Here is a 25,560-nt window from a genome sequence, read left to right on the forward strand (position 1 = left end):
ATTTCTTGACCTGAATACTTTCTCGGGGTTTACAGATAACCTGACTCTAGAACTCTAGGAACGTCAATTCCTTTCGCATCGACCTTTTTTTCCTGTTAATCGGTGCACAATGTTTTACCCATTAGACGCTGCTCTACTTACACGACTGGCACTTGGCTTTTCTCAGACCCAGCACGCCTTAGAATCACATAAGCAGTGCACGTTTATAACACACTTTCGTATTCGGCGATTTCTTGCCTTTAGAACATCCCATTGTTTGCCCTTTCTTTAACATGATCTATGGCGCGCTCTCCACCTTCTAAATAGCGCCTCCCTCCAACACACTTGTGTGGACATGATTAACATATTTTAACCATTTTTCTTATGCTCCTTAGGTAAGCCTCCAACTTACCGTCATTTAGTATGGGTTCGACCTTTACATCCAAATAGGCCACACTTATATGTGTATATGGGAACCCTACTTACGCCCCACGCTTTGTGTTCATCGAGACACAAATGGTGGGCTTCCGGACACCCTCTTGCAACACGCACAGCGTTGTTGCACTTATCGTCATTTAGTATGGTTTTGACCTTTTCATCCAAACAGGCCACACTTATATGTGTAGATGGGAACCAAACATACGCCCCACACTTTTTGTCCATCGAGACACAAGTGGTGGCCTTCCGGACACCCTCTTGCAACACGCACTGCTCTGCCATTTTTTCTGTGGCATCTGACCTCTCAAATGGGCGCTTTTTTTAAATTTTCTATCTTGCTGCATCTATTTTCTAAATTGGGCGCCTTACCCAGCCTTCGACGTTGCAGCTTTTATCTTCGAACATGGCGCGCGTAATAAGAATGAGGCATCGCACACATTGGTTTATCATTTGACACACCCTCTGAGAGGCTCTAACACGACGTGACGAGAATGACGTATCTGTTCCAACGTCACGCCAGCCGCCTCAGTTGGTAACCGGGTTTCCTTGGATACGGCTCATGTCAACTTCGTGAGTTGTGTTTACATCGCGCTTATCTTGCACACTTCACCATAATTTTGTTTTAAAATCGGGTGCGTTTTCCATCCTTTCACCTGGCTGCATTCACTTGTGTCCAGCTTGTTATAAGTGAAGGACTTGGGAACACACTTTATCAATATGTACCGTAACGATTGGCTGGCCTTTTACAAATTGACATTTCCTTCTAATATAGTGCGCTTCCCCAGCCTTCGACCTCATAGTATTGGACGTCTTTTTCTAGCTCTTATTTTCTTTCTTTTTAACGCTCTCATTTCAGACCTTGGCGCGCTCTAACCGCTGATGCAGCACCAATCGTGACTCCTATTGGCTCATCCCCGACACACCCCCTGACAGCTCCTGTCAAGACTTGACGTTTACGAGTGTCAAACCGGGTCTCCCTAGAAACGGCCCAAATATGCTTGTCATTGGCTAACTATCACACGCTCGGTTTCACCTTGCTGAAAACGCGATGACGTGCGCTGATTTTACAAACGCATGCCCATGCTTTTAAACCCGGCGTCTGCCCCGGTTCACTTCACGGGATACTCCCAGGGGAGGACGCGAACTTCCGTCTTAACACAGGTATGAGGGGTACTATGCAGCTAACTTTGTGCGGAGGGGGACGTACGGCATGGTCCTACCTATTTTTAATTTTCTTGGCCACTCAATACCGTTTCGACCATTTGACATAGGGGCCACTTCTTTTATGTGTGTTTTTTTTTATGTTTCTTTATAGTGTGTCTCGCTCTCTAGGCTTATGTGTCTTGGTTTTGTCTGTCATTATATATTGTTGTTTTGGGAACGGCATGGGTCCTATACTATGGGATCTTGTTTACTAGTTCTCTTACATTTTCGGTTTTACTCGCTTTACAGACGTGTGTGTCCCATTCTTACTCCTTTTATTCCTTTTGTGTTTCTTGGTGGCTCTCAGGGTATGGCAGGGGTCCTACGTTATGGGATATTGCTTATCACCTGTTCCATTGATTCATTGACATGGGGCATTCCACCAATACCAAATCATAAACTTTCTGTGACACGCATTGTTTAAGCCATTGTCCTTCCGACTTTTGGACCACTGGCCTTGTTTCCTAAGCGTCCCACCTTTTTATCTTAAACTGAGTCACTTCGACCACGTTGCCTTGCAAACTCTGGTGAATTAACCGCACACCATGGGCAGTCGGAATTCTGCTTGATGTTCCTAGCGTTTTCTATCTGACGAACCAATGCTGGCATCAGAGTCACTTCTTTTGAATTAAAGGATCCTGGTCCTTTTTGTTTTGATTATTTAATTGAATGCAGTGGATCCTGGAAACTTAGGGACTGACTCATATTTTGCGGCTCTGATACCTTGGGGAACTAGACTTCGGAATCTTAGATGGGGGTTAACTCAGAAATTATTTTGACATTAATTTCGTATTAGCTATTTACACATCCACTCTACTTTAATAGATACCTCTACAGTGCCCTTATCATGGTGGCACTGGATGATTGTTAAGGACTGCACACCCAGCACATCTCATAACCTACCGAGAGACGACTCCTGGTTCACATGAACTCCGGCGCTATTGGATTGCACTTGCATCGTTACTCATGGTACGTGTTCCCCATGTGTTCTATCTCACGGATACACACCTGTCTAGTACCCTCCCCCCTGCCTCTTCTCTCCCCCCCTCCTCTCCTTCCCTGCTCATGAGACAATCATCTTCATATCATGGGGTAAGAAGGGATAGACAGACACATATTCTTGTCACGCATATGAGGTTTCAGATAGGGACACCCCTACTAAACCATCCACTTTTAGTAATTTGAAAGCGTATCCACATTAGAAACATGATGTCACAGCTGTGCATCCCTGCATATTGAATTACGTAATATTCTTTTGTGTAGGGTTGTACATCAGTTTCTCTTGGAAGTGTGTTGTTCGACATATCAACAAGACAAAGTATATTCCTGATGTGTCCTGTGCTTTCATTTTCAGTTTGTTCAAGATAACATTTATAAATAAGTTTTTTTCTTTCCATACTTGATGTCTTTTATGTATTTTAAATGTTTTGTATAGTGCGTTTATTTATTGTATGTTTCTTTGCATCTTTCCAGCCCTGACGAAGTTCTTTATTGAACGAAACGCGTTGGCTGAGGCTCTGTGTCAACAATTGAATTAAAATAAAGACTTTGTTTATATACCAACTACAGACCACTTGGTGTAATTTACTGGTAAACTTACCTGGTGGTGCACCACCCCAAAACCCCTTTTGAATTTTGACTGATCTGCTTGGCAGTTAGCATCCATCAACGGCGGATGCAGGGGTGTCAGTATGCACACCATCATCTAATACCATTCTATTTACATTGGGAACTCAGTAAGGAGGTGCAGTCATTGGAGTCCGCCGTTTATCCTGTTTTTTGTCTGCCACGAGCTCGAAACCCACCCGCAGCTGATCAGCCAACTCAACCTGGCAACCCAACACACACCGTTGGAATTCCATGTATTGGTTGGGGGGGTCCTGGGAGACAGCCGTGGTGGTGTGTGTTTCCTACTGTGTGGTCTGTGCAGGTGGTGTCACCTCGAGGCAGCTGGCCTGCCCTGCTCCTGGCTATGTGTGTGTGCTGCAGTGTGGTGGGGTTGCCCCTACAGCTCTGATTACGTGTAGCCTTCTCCCTTTGAGGCGGGGTGCCTTTGAATTGTGTACTTTTCGGGGCATGATTTGCTTTGGACTTAGGTCATATGTACTCTCGGACAGATTTTGTGGCCTGGTGCATTGTTCGTCTGCTGTGTGTTTCATAGGGCATGGGTGTGGGTGCACGTGGACATGTCAGAGTGTGACCTGCTCCTTTACGGATGTGATCAGCACTGGGCTACGTCCATGTCAATTCGTGGGCCATGTCATTTGTTTTGGCAGCTGCCATGCTGTCGGACATGCAGTGTTACTTGCATAGTCAGTGTGGGTCACAGAGCCGCTGCTTTGCTGGATTCATCACATTTGCATGGGTCGGGTGTGATATTGGTGATGGGGGGCCCTCTGTGCACATTGTGGATGGGGGCCTACTTGGCATTTCTATGTATGCTGCAGTGTGCTGAAGAACCAAGACTTTATGGGCCTGGCGGTGCAGGGTACACCTTAATCTCCTGGGTTCACCTGCTTTGTCTTACAGAGACACGGGACACTCCGTTAGGCGTAGAAGATAAGGTTTATTAGCTGCAGCTAAGTACAGTTGTCCCAGAAGAACACTCGGTATGTTCTCAGGAGACTGCCACTTTACTTCGTGGCGCACAATCTTTTATAACACACATATTCACAGAGAACACTCCCAATGCATACAGGGTCAACCAATGAGAAGAATGTGAAAACAAGATATTAAGTAACTCAAATAAGCCTCTCTCCCAACTGTGTTTGTCACCCTTCCCCACAAGTTAATCAGTGGTAGTGTTTATAAGTCGACTTGCAGGTGGCAGGACACATTTGTATGCCCCGGAGGACAGTTGTGAAAGGAGAGAATACGAGTAAAGAATAGCGAAGGCCAGAGGATAAGATAAAGTCAGGAAAGAATGGTGCGAACCAACAGATAGTTGAAACAGGGATCAGTCAGACCAGACAAGGATTAGTGGAGTCGGCCGGACCCCGACACCAGCTATAAACCGAGGCAGGAGGTTATTTGACACGTTGCAGTTGGATGAGGGAAAACAACACTTTGTTCACCGTGCCGCCTGAGTGAGGGAAACACAAAATGGCGGAAAGACACAAAATGGTGACTAAATACGAACGGGATCGGAAACTGAATTACCTCAGACCTTCCTTTTGCCATTACTCAGGCAAGACACACAGACTCATTTTAATCAGAGTCGACGTCAATGGTCATGAGGTCATTAAGCTGTTGCTGCATCATCATTTTAATGCTCTCCGTCTTTCGTGGCACAGGCTTTGGGACACACATAGTGGCACAAAGATCACAGATGGCGGGGCCACACCGCATACAGAGACAACAGGAAAAAATGATGGCAAAAACCACTCCAAGGAATGTTAATACCTTCCATCCCCATTTGGACAGTAATCCCCAAAACCATTTCACTAAAGACCAATCTCCTTCGTCCTGATGAATCGACTCGGAGATCACATGTAATTTGGAGATGGCTTGGGCGTCGTCAGGTATATAAATGCAACAGCTAGATCCGATCAATTTACAGACTCCACCACGATCCGCAAGAATAACATCCAGAGCAATCCGGTTCTGCAATGTCATGTGACGATCCGCCTGAAGTTCAGCTGTGAGATTACTCAAGGCTCCCACAGTGACATCTATGGTAGTCTCAACAACATGAACCAATTGTCTCAGGTTTCTACTGTTGGCCATTGGGCCCCAAAAAGGGAGAAATCCTTTAAGGAAATCACCTCCCTCTTATCCTGCTGTGTCTTTAGAATCGATAATCCCTCTGCCATATCTGTTTCTGTGATGTCCCGAAGGAGCAGTGTATGTAGGGGGGAGAAGAAAGGCTATATAGCATGTTCCTAAAAAATCCTTCGGTAGCCACGTGTACGCTCTATCGTGGCAGACAAAATACGTGCCCTGGGATGGTACTAACGGTGGTGAATTCTGAGATGTGTGAATGTATGTATAGGAACAAACACTTTTTTCTTGTCCAGTGTCAGTAGTCCGGCCATTCATTTGTAAACAAAAGTTACCTCGATGAGGCACAGTCCAAATTGGTGGAGATTTTCCTTGTTTAACTCTATCTGTAAGGCTAGTAGCGTAACGAGTCACGTTACAAGCATCGTATGCCCGTTTCTCATCAACAGGAATCCTACTATTCTCCACAATTCTAGCCATAGCCACTATTCCTTTTATCAGAGAACTATGACTAAAATCTTGTCCACTACCATATGAACCAGCTGGACGTCTAAATCGGTTCTGATATGCATTTGAAAACATCACAAAATAGGCCCAAGCGGAACCTTCATAAGAAAATGGAAGCGCTAAATATGGCATCCCTTTTTCTGTGGTATGAGGCATAAGTTCACACACCCAACAGTCGGTTGTGTTGACTACCAATTGGTGTTGATGCAACAACTGGACAAATGAATTGTTAAAGTATTCTGTTCTCCTGATTAGTTCATGTTGGGGAAGCGTATATAATTGATGTGGGGAGATAGTAGAATGGAAAGGAAAGGAAATAGAAGTAGGAACAGATTTGTGCTGCATAACATGGACAATCCAACCTATACACGCCAATAAGATACTAGAAAACATAAGAACACACAATGCTATGCCACATTGACTGTACATTAATTTACAATATTTCTTTCTCATCTCTTCCTTCTTATTATACTTTCCCAATTTGACATCCATCCTTTAAAATCGTTGCTCACGGCAATCTTCCTTTCTCACTTGGCTGTGATTATTAGCCGTCCTATGACACTGCAAGTCCTGGGGGCCTAGCCACTATACAGGTCATGAACCAAGACTCCTACCGTGACCCTGCAACCTGGACAGATGATACATATCACGAAAAAGATGAAAATCTCAGGTGTCCTTGACCAGTCTAGGCCTTAAATTATATCGAGTTCTGTTCAGTACAGTTTGGTCCTGAAATAGTGTCTGTGGATCTGTAGTGTTCAATCGGAGATGTGGCGGTACTGCTTCTTGTAAAACGTCATCATCTTCTTTTTCAGACCGAGCTCCATCTAGGTGTGCACTACTGAAAGGTACAAACCGAGGGACCTCTTCGCCTTCAAAATCACTTACACCCTTACGGACCCACTGGTCAAAAGGCAAGGGCAAGGGCACCTTTTTGCAGTGCATGCCATGGATCCAGTTCTTTTTCCCTTTGACTTTCACTACTGTACGCATCACCAGAAGAACCTGTCGAGGCGCCCTCCAACGAGGTTCCAAATTCCTTATCCTCTGAAAATTTTTCACACAGACCCAGTCTCCCAGTTGGATAGAATGACCTGGGTCTGTGGAGGCCTCTGGTAAAGCGTTTTGAACCTGTTGGTGGAGAACACGTAATTTAGTGGTGAGGTCATGCAAGTAGTCAATCAGCATTGGATACTGTATGTCAGAATACTTTTTAGGGCGAGGGACTCCCCAAACATTAGCCGGGCGCCCAAAAACAACCTTGTATGGGCTGAGTCCCAAACGAGAATGTACAGCTGTTCTAGTGGATAGGAGGGCCAAAGGTAAAGCATCGGGCCAGGCAAGTCCCGTGCTAGCCTGTACCTTTGCAAGCTTAAGTTTGAAAGTGCCGTTATAGCACTCCACCAAACCCGCTGATTGGGGATGGTTTGCCGCGTGGAATTTCTGGCGATTACCAAGACCGGCACACACCTTTTTCATAATTTGGCCCACAAATTCACTTCCATTGTCACTCCAGACAATGCGTGGCAAACCAAACCAAGGGAAGAACTCTTTCAGAAGAACTTTGGCAGTGGGCAAAGCGGTGTTGTCTTTCAGGGGGTAGGCCTCTATCCATCTGGAGAAGGCACACACCACCACCAAAACATATTTGAGATTGTTGCATCGTTCCATGTGGATGTAATCAATTTGCAACACCTCAAAAGGATATGTTGGGGGAGCAAAATGACCTGCTGGAGTTGAGGTTCCCTTTCCTGGATTATGCATCAAGCAAACGATACAATGCTTCACTAAATTATCTGCACATTTTGGAATCCCTTCGTTCAGCCACACTGGAGCCAGAAGCTTACACATTCCTTTCGCACTGATGTGGGCTGGACCATGTGCCATAGCAACTACAGGCAGTACATAGGCATCTGGTAACAGCCAACGCTGATGTTCTGACAATTCTATCCAACATCCCTTTGCGTCTAACATTCCTGTACTCTCTTTCCACTTACTCAATTCTTTCTCTGTAGCATCTCCTTGAATCGATCTCACACTTTCTATTGTATCCTCACACATTCCTTTTTCCTTGACCCAATTTGCAGGGCCCGCAACATACATGCGACTTATAGCATCTCTGGCTGTTTCTTTCGCTACCTCATCCGCAAAAGCATTCCCGCGACCAACATCATCAGTAATCCTCTTATGCGCACTACACTTTATGATTGCTATCTGGGTAGGCAAAGCAAGTGACTCAAGAAGATCAGCTACCAACTGACCATGCTGTATTTTAGTACCGTGGGAGGTAAAGAATCCTCTTTCCTTCCACAAACGACCAAAGCTATGTGCCACACCAAACGCATACTGGCTGTCGGTATATACATTCACTCTCTTCCCCTTAGATAACACACATCCCCTGGTCAAAGCTATCAGTTCAGCCGCTTGAGCTGAATTATGTCTGATGCGTGCTGTCTCCACGATTGTATGCAAGGTGGTAACAGCATAAGCTGAAGTTGTTTCACCATTAGGGAGTTTAAAACAAGAACCATCCACCCATAGGATCCCATCCGGGTCCATCAGTGGTGTATCCTTCAAATCAATCCTACCTTTTGTCTCCTCCTCAGTACGGAGAAAACAATCATGTTGTTCCTGAATACCTTTCTCTTCTGGAAGAGGTAACAATGTGGCTGGATTTAAAGTGTTACATCGTTTGATGTGCACATGACTAGCCAAGAGCGTCAGTTCATACCCAGACAAGCGAGCGCTTGTAAGATGCTGCGTTTTTGTCCTATTTAGCAAGGAATCCACTGCATGTGGTACCATGACAATAAGAGTGTTATCAAGCACCACTCCAGCAGATTGACGAATAGAAATTGCTGCCGCTGCTGTAGCTTTAACCTCTTCGCTGCGGCGCAAATTCCGCCGCAGCGCTGCCGCAGTGCTGGACTTTCCATTCGTGGGCGTGGCCATGACGTCTCCCGGCCATCGTCCGCACACGCCCATCGTGACTCATGACGGCCGGGAGACGTCATGAGCATGGAAGAGGCTATGACAACTAGGCAATGCCTTGGCTACTGGATCTAATGTAGCCGAAAAGTAGTCACATGGCCGCTGCTTGTCTCCAAATCGCTGTGTTAAGACTGACAACGCACAACCCTCTCTTTCATGGACATAGAGCGTGAAGGGCTTACTGTAATCCGGAGTGCCCAACACAGGAGCAGAGCACAGGGCAGTACGTAAATCAGAAAAACTCTTTTGACATTCATCAGTCCAAGGAAGGGGTTGGGGTGTGTCTTTCAAAGTGAGTACCAACAAAGGTTTAGCCAACAAAGAAAAATTTGGAATCCACTGTCTACAATAAGAGGTAATGCCTAGAAAGGCACGCACTTCTCTTTGTGTGGATGGCACAGACATTTGTGCAATTGCTTGAATACGTTCTGGGGTCAGTCGCCTTCCCTCCTTCGACAAGAGATGACCTAGATAGTTAACCTCTTGGCGGGCATATTGTAATTTAGAAGGTGAAACCTTATGGTGAAGGTCAGACAAGTGATGCAATAGTGCAATTGTCACGTTCTTGCAAATATCCTCTGAATCAGCAGCAATCAATAAATCATCCACATACTGAATAAGGGTAGCACCTGGCGGCAAAGGAAAAGCATCAAGCTGGCATTTCAGAGCTTGGCTATAGATGGAGGGACTTTCACAATAGCCTTGGGGTGCGCGCTTGAATCGGAAACTTCGGCCTCCTAAAGAGAAGCCAAAAATATCCCTACTCTCTTCAGCAATGGGGATGCTGAAGAAAGCATTTTTCAGATCGATAACAGAAAACCAAGCTGCCGAGGCAGGTATCATAGTTAACAGGGCAGTGATATCTGGAACAACAGGAAACTGTGGTACAACAATTTTATTAACCTCCCGGAGATCAATACCAAAGCGATAAACAGGAGGCTGAGAAGGATCAGTGCGTTTAAGAACCGGGAGAACAGGACTATTGCATACATTTTCCCTTGTCTCCTCGACCACACCCTTCTGAACCAAATCATAAATAATAGCAAAAGTGCTCTTTCACCATCATTGGGAATTTTGTATTGAGGGATGCGTGGCAATTTAGCATTGGGCTTGAGGGTAACAACATAGGGTGGGATCTCAAGACAACCAACATCGTTTGGACCCGTAGCCCAAAGTGTTGCAGGGAGAGAGAGCAATTCAGGTGGAAATCGATCTTTAGACAAATACATTGGAGAAATCAGTTTCTGCCCCAAAACGAGATGCACTCCAGAAGGAGAACAATATATCGTTGCATGCAATCTTTTCAATAAATCCAAACCCAACAGATTTTCGCCACAACCAGTCGTTAAAAGAAGCGGAGCTTCCAAATCATAAGAACCAATTGAAATAGGCAGAGGACAAGAGACCGGGCTATGAACTGGGGCGCCAGAAAATCCCACGGATACGTTTGTTAAGCCAGACAAAGGTGCCCCAGGGAATTTGGAGTGAATAATAGAACTTCTCATCGCACCAGTATCTAAAAGAAATGGCTCTGAAACACCCATTGTAGTGACATTAACATAAGGCCCATTCTGATCTACTGGAATCGATACAACTCCCTCACTTTGTCTATGGCTGTCCTAGTTAGCGTGAAGACCGTCATTCTCACCTTCAACATAGTAATCATCATTGTAATACTGTGTAGACTGAGTATTTTGCTGATCAAAGTAGTTCATAGAATGTGGAGGTGGAGGGGAACGCTGTGTCTGGGGCGACATACCTCGACCTCTACCCCTGGGCGCTAACTGGGAACCACCACGACCTCGTGGAGTAGATAGTCCTCCATTGCGCTGTAATAAAACCGGGCAGCTATTCTTAAAATGACCTTCCTCCCTACAATAGGCGCATTGGTTAGGACCTAACAAAGGCAGCGGAATATAGGGCTCAGGCTTTTGAAACACCCTCTGAAATTGGGGAGGCTGTTGAAACTGGCGTTGAGCAGAGCGAGGAGGATAAGCTTGTTGCATAAGAACCTTTGTTTTTAATTCTTTAGTCTTCTTCTCTTGCTTATCTTTTTCCTCTTTATCCCTGTTTTCGTAATATTGAGCAGTAGCCAATATCTGAGCCGAAGAAGAAACAGCCCATGAACTTTCAGAGTCTTTTAACTTATGTGACAACTCGGGGAGCAAATTGAATACGAATTTATCTACAAATAATCGCTGTCCACCCTCCGTAGTCATATCCTGACTACTGTGATCAATAAACGTCTCCTCAAAACGAGTGAAGAAATCAGAGACACTCTTATCTTTCTTCTGTTTACACACGGCTAATTTATCCCAATTAACGCGTAAGGCGGGCATCATTGTTTTCATTAAAGTAATAATCCTACCAGGGAGTTCTGTGATCAAAACGTCAGGCTTAGCACCACCCACTTGTGCTCTATCCGAGGCAGTTATAGCATTCCATGTACCACCCAATTCTTGAACGTGATCCTCTCTACAAATCCGAGCCCATAACGCTTGTGGGACTACATTTCCCATCAGCATGTCAATATCGGCTAAATTCATAATACAGGCATCAACAGTCTGAGACAATTCTTTATAGTAACCAGCAGGGTTTTTACGGGGATCCGTTAAAGATTGTTTGAGGGCCAAAACATCAGATCTCTTCCAGGGGACATGTACCCATATACGCTGGAAGTGAGCGGGAATAGCTGGATTATTACCTGCTTGCGCAACATCTTCCCTCCATATCGGAGGAACCTCTCTCATTGGGTAATGTTTCAATGTCTGCCGAACAGCAGGATCAGAATCAAGAAAAGTTTGTGAAGGAAATGATATCCTAAAAGTAACAAGTGTCCTTACGGCATCCTCAACCCTAGAACCCACAATGAGTCCTTTATCGAAATTAGCCTGAACATCCAACAGACCCTGGGGAAGTAAACCCAAATCCATTTCCTCCCATTCTTTAGCGAGAGTGTCACACATAACATTAAATACATATCTCTGCGTGGGCGCCTCCTACTGATGAAAGGTGATCATGATATCTTTCACACTATACTGGGGACCCTTCTCGATCCATTTGCGAGCGAGAGAATCCAATACCACCCGTTCGTCGGAACCTGGAAGTTGACTACGAGACTGTCTTCGAGTAAAAGCCGGAGACATGTTCAGAATCTCAAAGAAAGGGGACAAGAAACCCGAGACAGTATCTGTTATTCGTTTGCGCACAGTAGGAGAATTAGACATAAGGACAGGGGACAAGGTATTAGGCGATACAGGAGAGGAACTGGCAGTTATAAGGGGAGCCGAAGGCAAAGGAGATTGAGGTTCAGGAGATGGAGACAAAGGAATCGGTGGCACAGGAGGTGGGAGTGGCAATACCGGAAGGGGCAAATGTGGAAGAACCGGAACAGGTGGGGGGACAACAGGCAACTGAACAGGTTGTAACAACGGGGGTGCATTAGCACCTTGTACATAGGGTGGAGGCAATCTCAATAGGTGAGACATCAAAGGGTCTTCCTCCAGATCCTTACTTTTATCAGAAGGAGAACTAGGCAACACCGGATAGCATCTATCTATTGCCATACGATGCTGTCTCTTTGAAATTTCCATTGCATTATCAATCTCATTATCTTTAAACTGCTGGGCAGCCTGTATAATCGTCATATTTTGTGCTTTCTTATCTTGTGTTGCCTGCTTAATTTCTTTCTGTTTGGCTTCCTTACGCCAGAGGCGGAAAGAGTCAAACATTGCCGGCCGGGCTTGTCTTTTGAACAATATCGCTTCCAAATTGTCTAATATGTCAGGCTCAAAACTACCATTTTTTGTGGCCACTGTAGAACACCATCGTTCTTCGTGTATCGGATCCATGCCTTATTAAAGGCAATGGGGCCGACACCATGTTTTGAATAAAGCTCATAGGTGGGAGTTCCAACCAGAGGAATCGGACAAGAGTCCTCCAGCCGGGAATCCCTATTACAACCAAAACAACAGAACTTCCTAAACTTACTCAGACCAGGCATCGTTATTTCACTGGACTGTTCACAAACATCAAGGGGTTAAATCAAATAATATAGCACAAACGTACTCACCCCTCGGCTTCGGCTTTTGCAATAGCCCAATCAAAGACCCAAATCAAAACAAAATAGTGGGAGCTACTCACCAATACTTAACTAAGGTGCCGATTAGGATCCTGGAAAAAATTTCCCCGTACGACTCGTATACGGTCTTTTTACCGTACGAATCGTACAAGTGCCGTACAAACTGCCAACTACGATTCGCATGGGAAAAAGTCCATCCGAATCGCATTGGGAATAATTCCCCACACGTCCTCGGGTCGGAAAATGTGTCCGACACGTCCCCGGACTATTTACCATACAAATGTGAAAAGTGAAGTCCGACCGCGCAAGTACGATCCATCCCGTGCATCCGATGTGACAACCGTATGGAAAAAACACCGTCCGCACTGAACTCCCATAGCAACCATGGAGACATGTGCCCGCATACGCGCCGAAACCCCCCCCCAGCCCCCGTATGTACGAGCCCAACCACCCCCCCAGCCCTCGTATGTACGCGCCGAACCCCCACCCGTGCATGTACACCCCCGTACGTACGGACTGTACACCCACCCGTGTATATACACCCGTGTACGTACGGCCCGTACCCCCACCCGTGTATGTATGGAGCGTACCCCCACCCCAACAGTGGATGTACGGACCGTACCCCCACCCGCGTATGTATGGAGCGTACCCCCACCCCAACCGTGTATGTACGGACCGTACCCTCACCCGCGTATGTACACCAGTGTATGTACGAACCATACCCCCACCCGCATATGTATGGAGCGTACCCCAACAGTGTATGTATGGACCGTACCCTCATCCGCGTATGTATGGAGCGTACCCCCACCCCAACAGTGTATGTACGGACCGTACCCTCACCCGCGTATGTATGGAGCATACCCCCACCCCAACAGTGTATATATGGACCGTACCCTCACCCGCGTATGTATGGAGCGTACCCCCACCCGCGTATGTATGGAGCGTACCCCCACCCCAACAGTGTATGTACGGACCGTACCCTCACCCGCATATGTATGGAGCGTACCCCCACCCGCATATGTATGGAGCGTACCCCCACCCCAACAGTGTATGTACAGACCGTACCCACACCCGCGTATGTATGGAGCGTACCCCCACCCGCGTATGTATGGAGCGTACCCCCACCCCAACAGTGTATGTACGGACCGTACCCTCACCCGCGTATGTATGGAGCGTACCCCCACCCGCGTATGTATGGAGCGTACCCCACCCCAACAGTGTATGTATGGACCGTACCCTCACCCGCGTATGTATGGAGCGTACCCCCACCCCAACAGTGTATGTACGGACGGTACCCACACCCGCGTATGTATGGAGCGTACCCCCACCCCAACAGTGTATGTACGGACCGTACCCACACCCGCGTATGTACGGACCGTACCCACACCCGCGTATGTATGGAGTGTACCCCCACCCGCGTATGTATGGAGCGTACCCCCACCCCAACAGTGTATGTACGGACCGTACCCTCACCCGCATATGTATGGAGCGTACCCCCACCCGTATATGTATGGAGCATACCCCCACCCCAACAGTGTATGTACGGACCATACCCTCACCCGCGTATGTATGGAGCGTACCCCCACCCCAACAGTGTATGTACGGACCGTACCCCCACCCGCGTATGTACGGAGCGAACACACACCCCACCAGTCTAAGTATGGAGTGCACCCCAGGCCCCAACACCAGCACCCTCACCCAACATCGCGCATGTACGAGTCGTACCAAGCCAGAGACAAGGACAGCACTGCACAACAAAATGGGCGATGTACGCACCGTAAAGACGCAAAAAACACACGTACACAACCAGGACAAAGCAAAACAACACAAGAAGACTCCATTCGAATCGCACAAAGCCACAAAACATGTCCAACAAGCACAAATACAACCTATTCACTGACCTGCAACTGCCAAACTCCCAAACAGAGGCCCAAAACACAACCACTCCTTATAACACACCCACCCAAAGTTCAAACACAGCCACACCCACCAATGGACCAATAAAAAGGCCCAACACACACAAACCATGATCCTTTGCAACAGACCCACTGCTGCCAGACCACACAGAGAAACAACTGCACCATACTACAACCTCCACTACACCTTACACCTGCACACCTTCACACAACCACCTTCACAAACACCCCCTCATCACATTCACACACACACCTGCACAACCACACCCACAACCATCCACACCCACACCCCCCAGAACCATCCACACCCACACCCCCCACAACCATCCACACCCACACCCCTCACCATGCCCACTAACAAGAATCCAAAGTTCACTAGCCAAGAGTTGGAGGTCCTTGTCGGCGAAATCATCAGAGTCGAGCCACACCTCTTTGGAACATTGGTCAGACAGACCAGCATTTCCGAAAAAACAGCCATGTGGCAGACGATTGTCGATGCTGTGAATGCTGTTGCGTCCACCAGAAGGACCAGGCATGAATGCCAAGCCAGGTGGTACGATCTGCGGAGGACGGTCCGCCGCAAAATGACCGGCGACCACAACCAGGCCAACATCACTGGAGGAGGGCCGGCCCGCAGACGCGTACAATACCATCCCTGGGAGGAGAAGGTGATGGCCATACTGCCGGTGGTGGCAGTGGAGGGAGTAGAAGGACTCCGAGAGCCTGGTGAGTACACAAACAACTCACCTCACATGGGGGGAACGTCATCCACAACCAAACTCACAATCATGCACGCAACCACCCCAAAGCTATTGCATGACTCAACCCCACTCCATAAACACGCACATGCCACTAGCGCCACCATGCCCCATACACCCAGCTAGACAATGCCAAGTCACAGGCCACAGAAAACACCAACACAAGACACGGTAACCCGGATGGCGGGAGTGTGGGCATCAAAAATCACATAGTGCAACTCAGAAGCAGACAACAATGCCCCTGCCCATATGGCCTAGGTCAAAGCCAGACAAACAGTGTGTCCCCACACAGGAAAGACTTGCCTGCAAATTGCGGACGCCTTGCATGAAGACATGGGGGTGAAGGCACTTTTTGCACATGACAACAGCTAATGAACAGCCAACACTGTGAAAGAGTGGCAGCACACACCACCACAGCAGCAGCGCAGACACAGACACTACACCCAATGGGTGCCTGGAGATCAGAAACAAACTCACATGAACAAGCCAAGGGCCATTCAAAGATCTGCAAAAAGTGTGTGCCTAGGAAGCTGGGCTGAGGTGACAGAGTGTGACACACAGAGGGAGGGAGAGGGGGAGAGAGAGGGAGGGAGACACAGGGAGACGGACAGAGGGAGGAGGCTGACAAAGGGAGGGAGGGAGGGAGGGAGAGGGGGACAGAGAGGGAGTGAGAAAGGGATACACAGGGAGACCAATTCAGCCTTGGGTGGTGTGGGAATGTCTGCTCGTCAGCAGGTGGACTGCGTGCATGTAGACAAGGGTGGCCAGTGCCTGAATCCCCCTCTCTTCTCCATGGCAAAACACTGGGCCATGTCTCAACCTGTGCACGAGCACAACGCCAGCTACCTGCATTATATAAGTGTGTGGAACAACTCCATGTGCCCACGTACAGTGCAACACGGAAGGCGCCAATGCATGGCTCGCCACACCTGCTCACTCCACTGCTGACTGCAGTCACAATTGACGCAGCAAGTAAGACTGTGTCACACATAGGTAAAGTCTCAAAAGCTGTGGCCAAGGGACATACCCATGCACAAGTGCACTGTGAGTGGAATGCAAGACATATCCAAATACCCAGAGGAAATGTGCCAACTTTGAAACAAATGAAACATGGATGTTGCATGGAACAAAAATAACATTGTCTCTCTCACACACAGGTCAACGTCGTGGATCACCCCCCAACACTGGGGGGGAAGACTCACAGGACCTGGCTCTGCAGGATGATGATCCCACCGGCAGCGACGACTCTCACCACTCTGTGGACGACCCCGACCAACCTGGCCCCTCTGGTGTCCAACCACCTGCAGCACCTGCGTCAGGTACAACTGGGTCAACCACCACCCCCACTCCTGCCACATCCCAGGAGACACCCAGGATCCCTGCCCCACCACCACAACGCAGCCAGGCTGACCAGGAGGGACACGGTGTACCGGGCACCCAGGAGGAGGCAGGCGACAACGCAACTGCCACCCCTCAGGGGTCCCGGAGACCTGATGTGCCCACAAGGGCAGGCCAGGTGCAAGTGGGCAGGGGTGGTGGGAGTGGAGGACGGCGGAGGCACGAGCCTGACCAGTTGACTGCGGAACCGGTGTATTCCCATGTAAGAAACATCCTGGACACACACCGGCAGGACACCACAGGCATGAGCCAGGTTGTGTCCACCCTCAACGAGATGAAGGGGACCCTCGAGGAGATCAAGACCCAGCAGGCCCAGCAACATGCGGAGCAACATGCCTGTCAACAGCGACACCAAGGACGGATGGAGGACAGACAGGCTGAGCTTGTGACGGTGCTGACGGGAATTAACCGTTCACTCCGTCGGATAGCCGACAACATGGGCAACCCTCCCTGTGCCACCAGGCGAAGAACATCACCACCCACAGGGAGGGATCAGGAGGAGGAGGATACATGCGACGGAGCATCCCAAACATCGTCACGGCCTGCTTCTGAGGGTTCCCGCAGGAGGGCGGGTCGTCCACGGAAAAGACCATGAGGGTCGGCGCAACAGCACCATCTCCCAGGACACCTGGCCTGGCACCTGGCCCCCTGGCCCAACAGCAGCACATCAGCAAATGACATTCTCTGCCACATGGACTTGCTGGTCACTGTCTGACCAATGTTGACAAAGACTGTGGCATGGACTCTGATGATTTCCAATGGCAAGGATACCAACTCCCCCAGTGAACTTTGGATTCCACACACCCGGAAAGCCCCTCTTGTCATACCCCCCCCCCCAACACGTACCCCAACACAAATAAAAACGTACACGATCAAGAGATGATGCGTACATTTTGCATTATTACCTTACATGTGTCTTGTAAAGTCTAACCATGCCTGAGTTCTCATATGACTTCAACCATCCATACCCTGGGGCCTGAGTCTGGCACATGACACACATGGATCACAATGTATTAGGCAAGACAGACATGGAGCACCATACACACCCGTGATGGGCCCAACCAGCTGAGGGGGTGGCCGCACAACCGTGCCGACAGACATATTGAGTACAGCAACAGTCATGCGCAGAGGTCAGGGATCATGTGGAGTGTCCAGGGGGGCACCCAGGTATGTGTAGACAGGTGGCAGAACCATGTCCTGCAAGCTTGAGTCAGGTGGATGCAGAGAATGGTGGCCTGGCCAACGTTGGATGCATGGGGATGGCACATGTCACAATACCCACACAGTCATGGACATCATGCACAATACAGAGTCTAATCCCAGACAAACAGCTTGCATCTTGCTACTCTACACGTAGACACATAGCCACTATCACTGAAAACCATGCCAGACATGCCGTATGCACCGTGGCAACACACCAGCATTGACTGAGAAGAGGCACCTTGGAGGCATAGGGACACCTTTATTAGTCATGTATTCCGGAATACAGAGGCAACTCGGAGTCCACATACACAGGTCATGTGGAGTAACATTGTGGGTCCCACACTGGCCCCCCCCTTCTGCACCACAAATGCTTGATATCCATGGAACTGGCACACAAGTGTCGGGTAACAGCTAAACACCCCCTGCTGCTCACGGAGAGGCTGCCATACACCATTGATCCTCTGATGTGGAAGTCCCACACCATGTCAAGCCAATGCAAACCGTATGTGTCCGAGGGCAGTGTTACACACATTGATGCCATCATCACAATCCACTATCCCATTACAGATGACTGTCAACAAGTCTGACCATCTATTCAGGTGTATTCAGCTACATGTCATGTGTCCCATGGTGATGCGACATGTCTGCAGAGGAACCAAACATCGACAGGGGCAGTGTGCACACATCGTAAACAACTGCCACACCCAATACACCCCTGATGCATCCCTTACCCTAAGGAGACTGCAAAACTTGTCCGTGCGTGTAACGCTGAGTCAGCACACGATGACGTGTCCATGAGGTATAGCAGTGCCACAACAATGCAACCAGCAGACGGCATGCGCAAGTACCTGGGGATGAGAGACACACAAGAAGTCAGCCACAAAAAGCACATCCACTTGCATGTGCATGTACTCGACACATGTAAGGATGACAACATGCTAGGTCACAATTATGACTGTGGAAATACACTCATCACTGGCACCATCACTCGAGTGACACATCCACACACACCTCTGACTCACGAGGCATACATGCAGATGGACACACACATTGCAACACATGCCACACAAGGACCAATGCGTGCACACTCAGACACTGGTACTCACCACTAAGCAAAGAAGTCGCGTATGAGCCGACTCCGGATGTCCTCTTGCGGAACCACATCCTCCACATCACTAGCCCCATTGCCAAGCCCTTCGTCCTCCACGGGTGGATGGTCCTGATCATCTTGATCCAGGATGAGTGGCACAGCTTTCTCAAATGCCATGTTGTGCAGCATGCAGCAGACCATGAAGATTTTGCAGACCTTCGCCGGGGCATATGGGAGGGCGCCGCCGGTCTTGTGTAGGCACCTGAATCGGCTCATCAGGAGGCCAAATGTCCTCTCTATCACTCGCCTTGTCCGGCCATGGGCGGTGTTGTAGCGGAGCTGGGCCGGCGTGCTGGGGTTGCGGAGAGGTGTGATCAGCCATGGCATGTTGGGATAGCCAGCGTCCCCTAAATGGAAACCACATGGACATAAGTAGGACAGGAGAAGCAGTCGGGCTGGAAGTCTACGCAAAATACAGGACAGACAGAGTGTACGCACCAACAACACATGCTCGTTCGTTGCGCAGCTGCGTCATCATTTCAGGCACCCTGCTACGCCTCATGATGTAGGCATCGTGTGCTGATCCTGGAAAACGAGCACAGACATGTGAAATCACCATGTTGGACAGACACACCACAAGGGCATTGATGGAGTGGTAGTGCTTGCGATTCCTGTACGCTACCTCCTGTGCCTGTGGTGGTACCAAAGCCACATGTGTCCCATCTATGGACCCAATGACATGGGGCATCCCTCCCAGGGCATAGAATCCACGCTTGACACCTGTCAACTGTTCAGGAGTTGGGAAATGGATGAGCTCATCCAGGTGAAGCAACATGACCTCTAAAAAATCATGCAGCACACGGCTGAACATGCTCTGGGACATGCCACCAACATGAGCTATGGTATATTGAAAGGTACCCGTGGCAAGAAAATGTAGGGCTGCCATTACCTTCAGCTTGGGTGTCAGTGCCGTAGGATACCTGTGCAGCGGTTGCAGGTGTGGTGCCAGCCTTGCCGTCAACTCCTCAATCAACGGTTGGGGGAAGCGGTAGCAGCATATACAGTCATTCTCCCGCATGTCAGCCAAGTCCGGAATTGGTCGGGGAAGTGACAAGGAAGAGTGAGTGCACTACAACAACAATTTATATGTACTGAGCACATGTTAATCTGTCAATACACATATGCTACATACGGAGTCAGGTATGTGCTACATGCCCTGGACACGTATGGCTGCCAGGTGACACTCCTACCAAGACCCAGCTACACACGGAGATTGTGAACCTCCACATCCCATGGCATGGGACTAGCTGTGTCCCAGTGTAAGTGAACAGCCTGACGCAATACAGGAGTGACATACATCAACATATCAGCAGAAGTAGGATGTTGATTGCAGAGACAGGTAGCGGAACACTAGAGCCACAGGTCACATGACATTACACTAGGACAGCCCACACACCTTGCCATGAAGGTGTACATGTCATGACTGACCACACATACATTGAGAGGATGCAGACAGGTCCTTGTTACGCTACTCCGTGTCCCATGCATACATACACACCTTACATCCGATACCACATGTGGCCTGGTGTGCGTAACAGTGTGCCATGGCCATCTACACACAGACACATGTTGGTTGCAGCAACTGCAGATGCATTTGAGGGAACACCAACATCAAGCTAATGGGAACACACCACACATACATGACATAGTCACATCGTGCAACGTGGGTAGTCACATGTCAGGTGTGGTAACCCCTGTAGCGGGCATCAGGGGACACTTGCATGTGTTGTTGACTGTGCCATGCCAGGGATGCTCATCTCAAGTGTTCTGTACGACATGCACACATGTCAAAGGAGTGAAGGGCATGTCTGGCACATAGTGCACCATCACACATAACATCTGTACACATCCCATCATACATCTATTGCCTTCACAACTCAGGAGTAATGTGCCACATCACAGCCTTTCACACCTGTGCCCCACACATGTATTACTGCCCAGTCAATGCCTTGATGTCCATCCATGGACAAGTATGTCAGCTCTATTCCTTTCTGTGTGCTGCCTGTCACCACTGTTATGTGTGAAAGGCATGGTACATTCGCTCTGAGGGCGTGTGTACGTTCCCTATCACTGTGGGAGTGCTGCCGTAGGCCTACCCATAGTGATAGTGAGTGTACACGCGTGTGTACGCTCCGTATCACTATGGGTACGCATACGCGAGCACACCCATAGTGATAGTGAGTGTACACGCGTGTGTACGGTCCGTATCACTATGGGTACGCATACGCGAGCACACCCATAGTGATAGTGAGCGTACACGCGTGTGTACGGTCCGTATCACTATGGGTACGCATATGCGAGCACACCCATAGTGATAGTGAGCGTACACGCGTGTGTACGGTCCGTATCACTATGGGTACGCATACGCGAGCACACCCATAGTGATAGTGAGCGTTCACACGTGTGTACGGTCCGTATCACCATGGGTACGCATACGCGAGCAAACCCATAGTGATACGGACCGTACACACGCGTGTACGCTCATTATCACTATGGGTGTGCTCGCGTATGCGTACCAATGGTGATACGGAGCGTACACACGCGTGTACGCTTACTATCACTATGGGTTTGCTCGCGTATGCGTACCCTTAGTGATACGGACCATACACACGCCTGTACGGCCCGTTGCTATGCATTTGGGGTGCCCTAGGGCCCCGGAACTCACCGTACCTGTGTGTGAATGTCCAAATTACATAGGGGACACATGAGGGACAAGTATAAAGCCCTACATGCATGCTGGTTGTCATGGAGACCAAGTTTAAAGTTTGCATTTTTTTCATCAGGTGCCCAGCAAAAGTCGGTTTGAAAGAATCTACTTTGTTGCACAGTGGTTGTGGAGTTGACGTCATGCTCAAGAAAAAAAAGAAGCAAAGCCACTGACTGTGCTAGGTTTATAGGGATTGGAGGAAACATAGGATGCAAATGTGAGTGACCAATCACTCTGTACTCCTGTGCATGAAACAGGCCAGCAAGGCAGATATAAGGCAGCCAGGTCCCATGAGAGAGCACTTGCCTGCACATCTTTTGATTCTACAACACTGCTGCTGCTCGTGATTCCCTGGCACCATGTCAAGGTCTGTGGAGAGGGCCCAGCCTTTCACCCTGGAGGAGAATCTGGCATTGCTGGATGTGATCCTCCCACAGTACCCCATGCTGTATGGGCGACCAGGGTTTCAGGTGAGTGCAGAGTCCACTAGCACAGACTGTGTCCCTTTTTTGTGACTGGGACTTCTGGCATTGTGTCCAGGTGTGACACACATGCATTGTACTGTAGAGTGGGTCCCAGGGGGGGGGAATGCCTGATGTCTCCCAGCAAGAGCATGCTGTGGTGCATGTCTGCCGTCCTCACTTGCATTGTGTTTACTGTGACAATCACTGCATGGTGCATGCCACATTCTGCCTGGCTAATCCTCCTGGGAATGTTGCTTCTACAGTCCTCATGTGATTCTGTGGTCACCCCAGTGTGACAGGTGACTGTACCCACAGATGTGTGTTTGTTCAGTGTACCTGTGCTGAGAGTGTCCACATGATGTGGGCGTACCCTGGACATCGGTGTGTGTGTAAGTCCCCTGTCATGTGGGTGGGTGCATATGTGGAGTGTAGCACCCCAGCTGCATGAGAGATGGATATACCCTGCCCATCTGATGCGAGCAGGGAGCAGTGCTGTGTGTCTGACGTGCAGAGCCAGCCCCACACCTGTGAGCCCCCCCAGTCTAGTGGCACATGTGCAGAGTGAGGTTTGTAGCTGCATTTGGCAATGGCAGGCGTATGTCCTGTGCCTGTGTGTGTCTGTGTACTCTGCTGAGGTAGCGTCAGTGGCCTGTGGCATGTGACTGCTTTGAGGTGCTGCACATAATCCTGGTATACCTTCTGATACACAGTGTGAGTCTGGATCATTTATTGTGTCGTACCCCTCATGCCACCTGTGTACTTTCTATGGCACGTGGTGCATTTGCCCTTACACAGAGAAAAAAGTCCCTATGACAAAGGTGCAATACTTTGGCTGCATACTATGCCTTGTTGAAACCAGATAAATAGTTCTAATGTGTGTCTCTGTGACATGTGGCAGGTGTATTGATGTAGTCTCACTTTTTCAACCCCACAGATCTGGAGGGACGCCGTCAGTGCCGTGAGGAGGACGGAGTGTCGCAAGCGGCGCCTGGCCCAGGTGAGAAAACGCTGGCAGGATATCCGGTGCTGGACGCGGAGGATCGCACGGGTCCTGCTGGGGGACTCCCATGTGGGCCCTAAGAACCATGGGCGTCGCCGTCTGACCCACATCCACAAGCGTGTGCTGGCAGTGGTCTTTCCAGACATGGACAGGTGCTTACGGGAGAAGCAGCAGCAGGAAGGGGGTAGGTACATGTGTGTTTGTTGTGTGTCACCAGCATTTGTAAGTGCGCAGTTGCATGGATACACTGCCAGTGTTTAAATGTGCGGTGCAGGTCCTGTCACCCACAGTATAGCGGTGCTGTCCTTCCTCCCTTCCCCTCCTTGCCATGTGTTCCCTGGTCTGTGTGTAGTAACTCTTTCACAAGGTCATCTGGGCTGGCAGTTTATCCACGTGACCAATGCTTGCAGCATCATGTGTGGGGGTGGTGTGTAACAGGTTTTGGGACCTTGCCTGTGCCCTGTCCAGTTCAGTACTTGTGGGGTCCATGTCAATTGGCACTGATGCTGAGTCCAGACATAGGAGTATGTCTCTGAAGTGTAATGCCTTACAGCAAGCATGTCCTATGTTGTGGCCTGTGACATGATGTGCATGAGTGTGCGATACGCAGAGTGCAGGGATGGTGGCCTGTGTTGCAGTCATTACCATTCAGGACCATGGAATAATGTGGCCACTACTGTCCCCTGGGGCATATTTTGCTAGGTATCATGTGTGTCATCACAATATGTGGACACTCTCAGTGTCTACAGCATAGGATGTGCTCTGTGCCATTGTCCCCTGGCACCATGTATATTTACGTAACGTGTTCTACAAGTGTCCACTGTACAGCCTGACCTAAGTTTCCTCGTTCATACTCACGGTGGCCAGTGCCTGTGTGTCTTGTTACAATTATCTGATGATGGCCATTTGTAAATGAGATCGTTGTACAGGCGCACATGGGGTATTTTGGGTCCAATATGGGTTTCTGGCAGCCCATGTGTATTTTTCCCAGACTAAGAGATGCAAGTGCTTTCTGTGTCTCATCAAATTGTCGCATGTAGGGGGTGGTTGGTGCGGGCAAGGCCTACATGTCGACACCTGAAATCTCATTGCTCGGTCTTGCCAGTGTGTGATGTTTGTCTGGACATACACTCAAGGTGCAGTGTCCCATTCATGTTGGGCATGTTTTTAGGTATTACCTTTGCAGCATGTGCCTCAAGTTCATGGAGATGGTCTCTGCTCATCCCTAGTTACGGCAACGCTGTGTGGTGCAGATGCAGTGCTGGATTGGCCCCAGAGCCTGGCTCCTCTGTCCAAATCCATATCATGTCATTTGCAAATGTGTCATGCTCTCCATAGTTTCTTAGTGGCATGGTGGGTGAACCAACTGTGTGTTGCAGGGCCTATATATGTACCTTGTATTGTAGATGTTACTCATCTTTCATTTCAGGCTATGCACTGTAACCTATGTAGATTTGACTCATGTGACATATGTATACAGATGTCTGATTAATTCCTGTTTATTCACCTTGCCCACAGCATCGTCGGGGGACACGGATGGAGACACCGGCACGGACCGTGCGGAGGGACCGGGCACCAGTGCCAGCAGTGACATCTTAGCTGGCACATCGAGTGGAACTGAGGCCGAGGGGAGTGAGCTGGAGGACCTGTCCACTGCCACCACAGAATATGAAGCTGACGGGTCCGAGGCTGAGCTCTCCGAGGGGGCGGAGGCTGCTCCAACAGCTGACAGCAGCACAACATCTCTCCCCGCCCCTTCCATTGCCATCACCGGCCTCCCACTTGCTCGTGTCCCTTCCTGGCGTGCTAGGTCACCACGTGTCTCCTTCCTTCCAGGCACCACACCCCCTGCCCCTGTCTCCACTGCTGCCGCCAATGTCGAGTCTGTGGACATCCTGCGGCAGTTGCAGGTTGGTCAGGCTGCGATGCTTAATGTCCTCCATGGCCACAGCCGAGTGCTCAACAACATGGAGGCATACTTGGAGGGCATTTCAGCATCGCAGGCTGACCAACGCAACTTGCTGCGGTCTATTGACTCGACACTG

General features: G+C 49.2%; 1 pseudogene; it reads right to left on the reverse strand.

Annotated features, from left to right (window-relative positions):
- Window positions 1–4,827: 4,827 nt before the first annotated feature.
- LOC146856452 (endogenous retrovirus group PABLB member 1 Env polyprotein-like) overlaps window positions 4,828–25,560 on the reverse strand; it is a 30,669-nt pseudogene continuing 9,936 nt past the window's right edge.

The sequence above is a fragment of the Triturus cristatus genome, chromosome 4_1 (genome assembly GCF_964204655.1).
Source record: "Triturus cristatus chromosome 4_1, aTriCri1.1, whole genome shotgun sequence".
Taxonomy (NCBI): domain Eukaryota; kingdom Metazoa; phylum Chordata; class Amphibia; order Caudata; family Salamandridae; genus Triturus; species Triturus cristatus.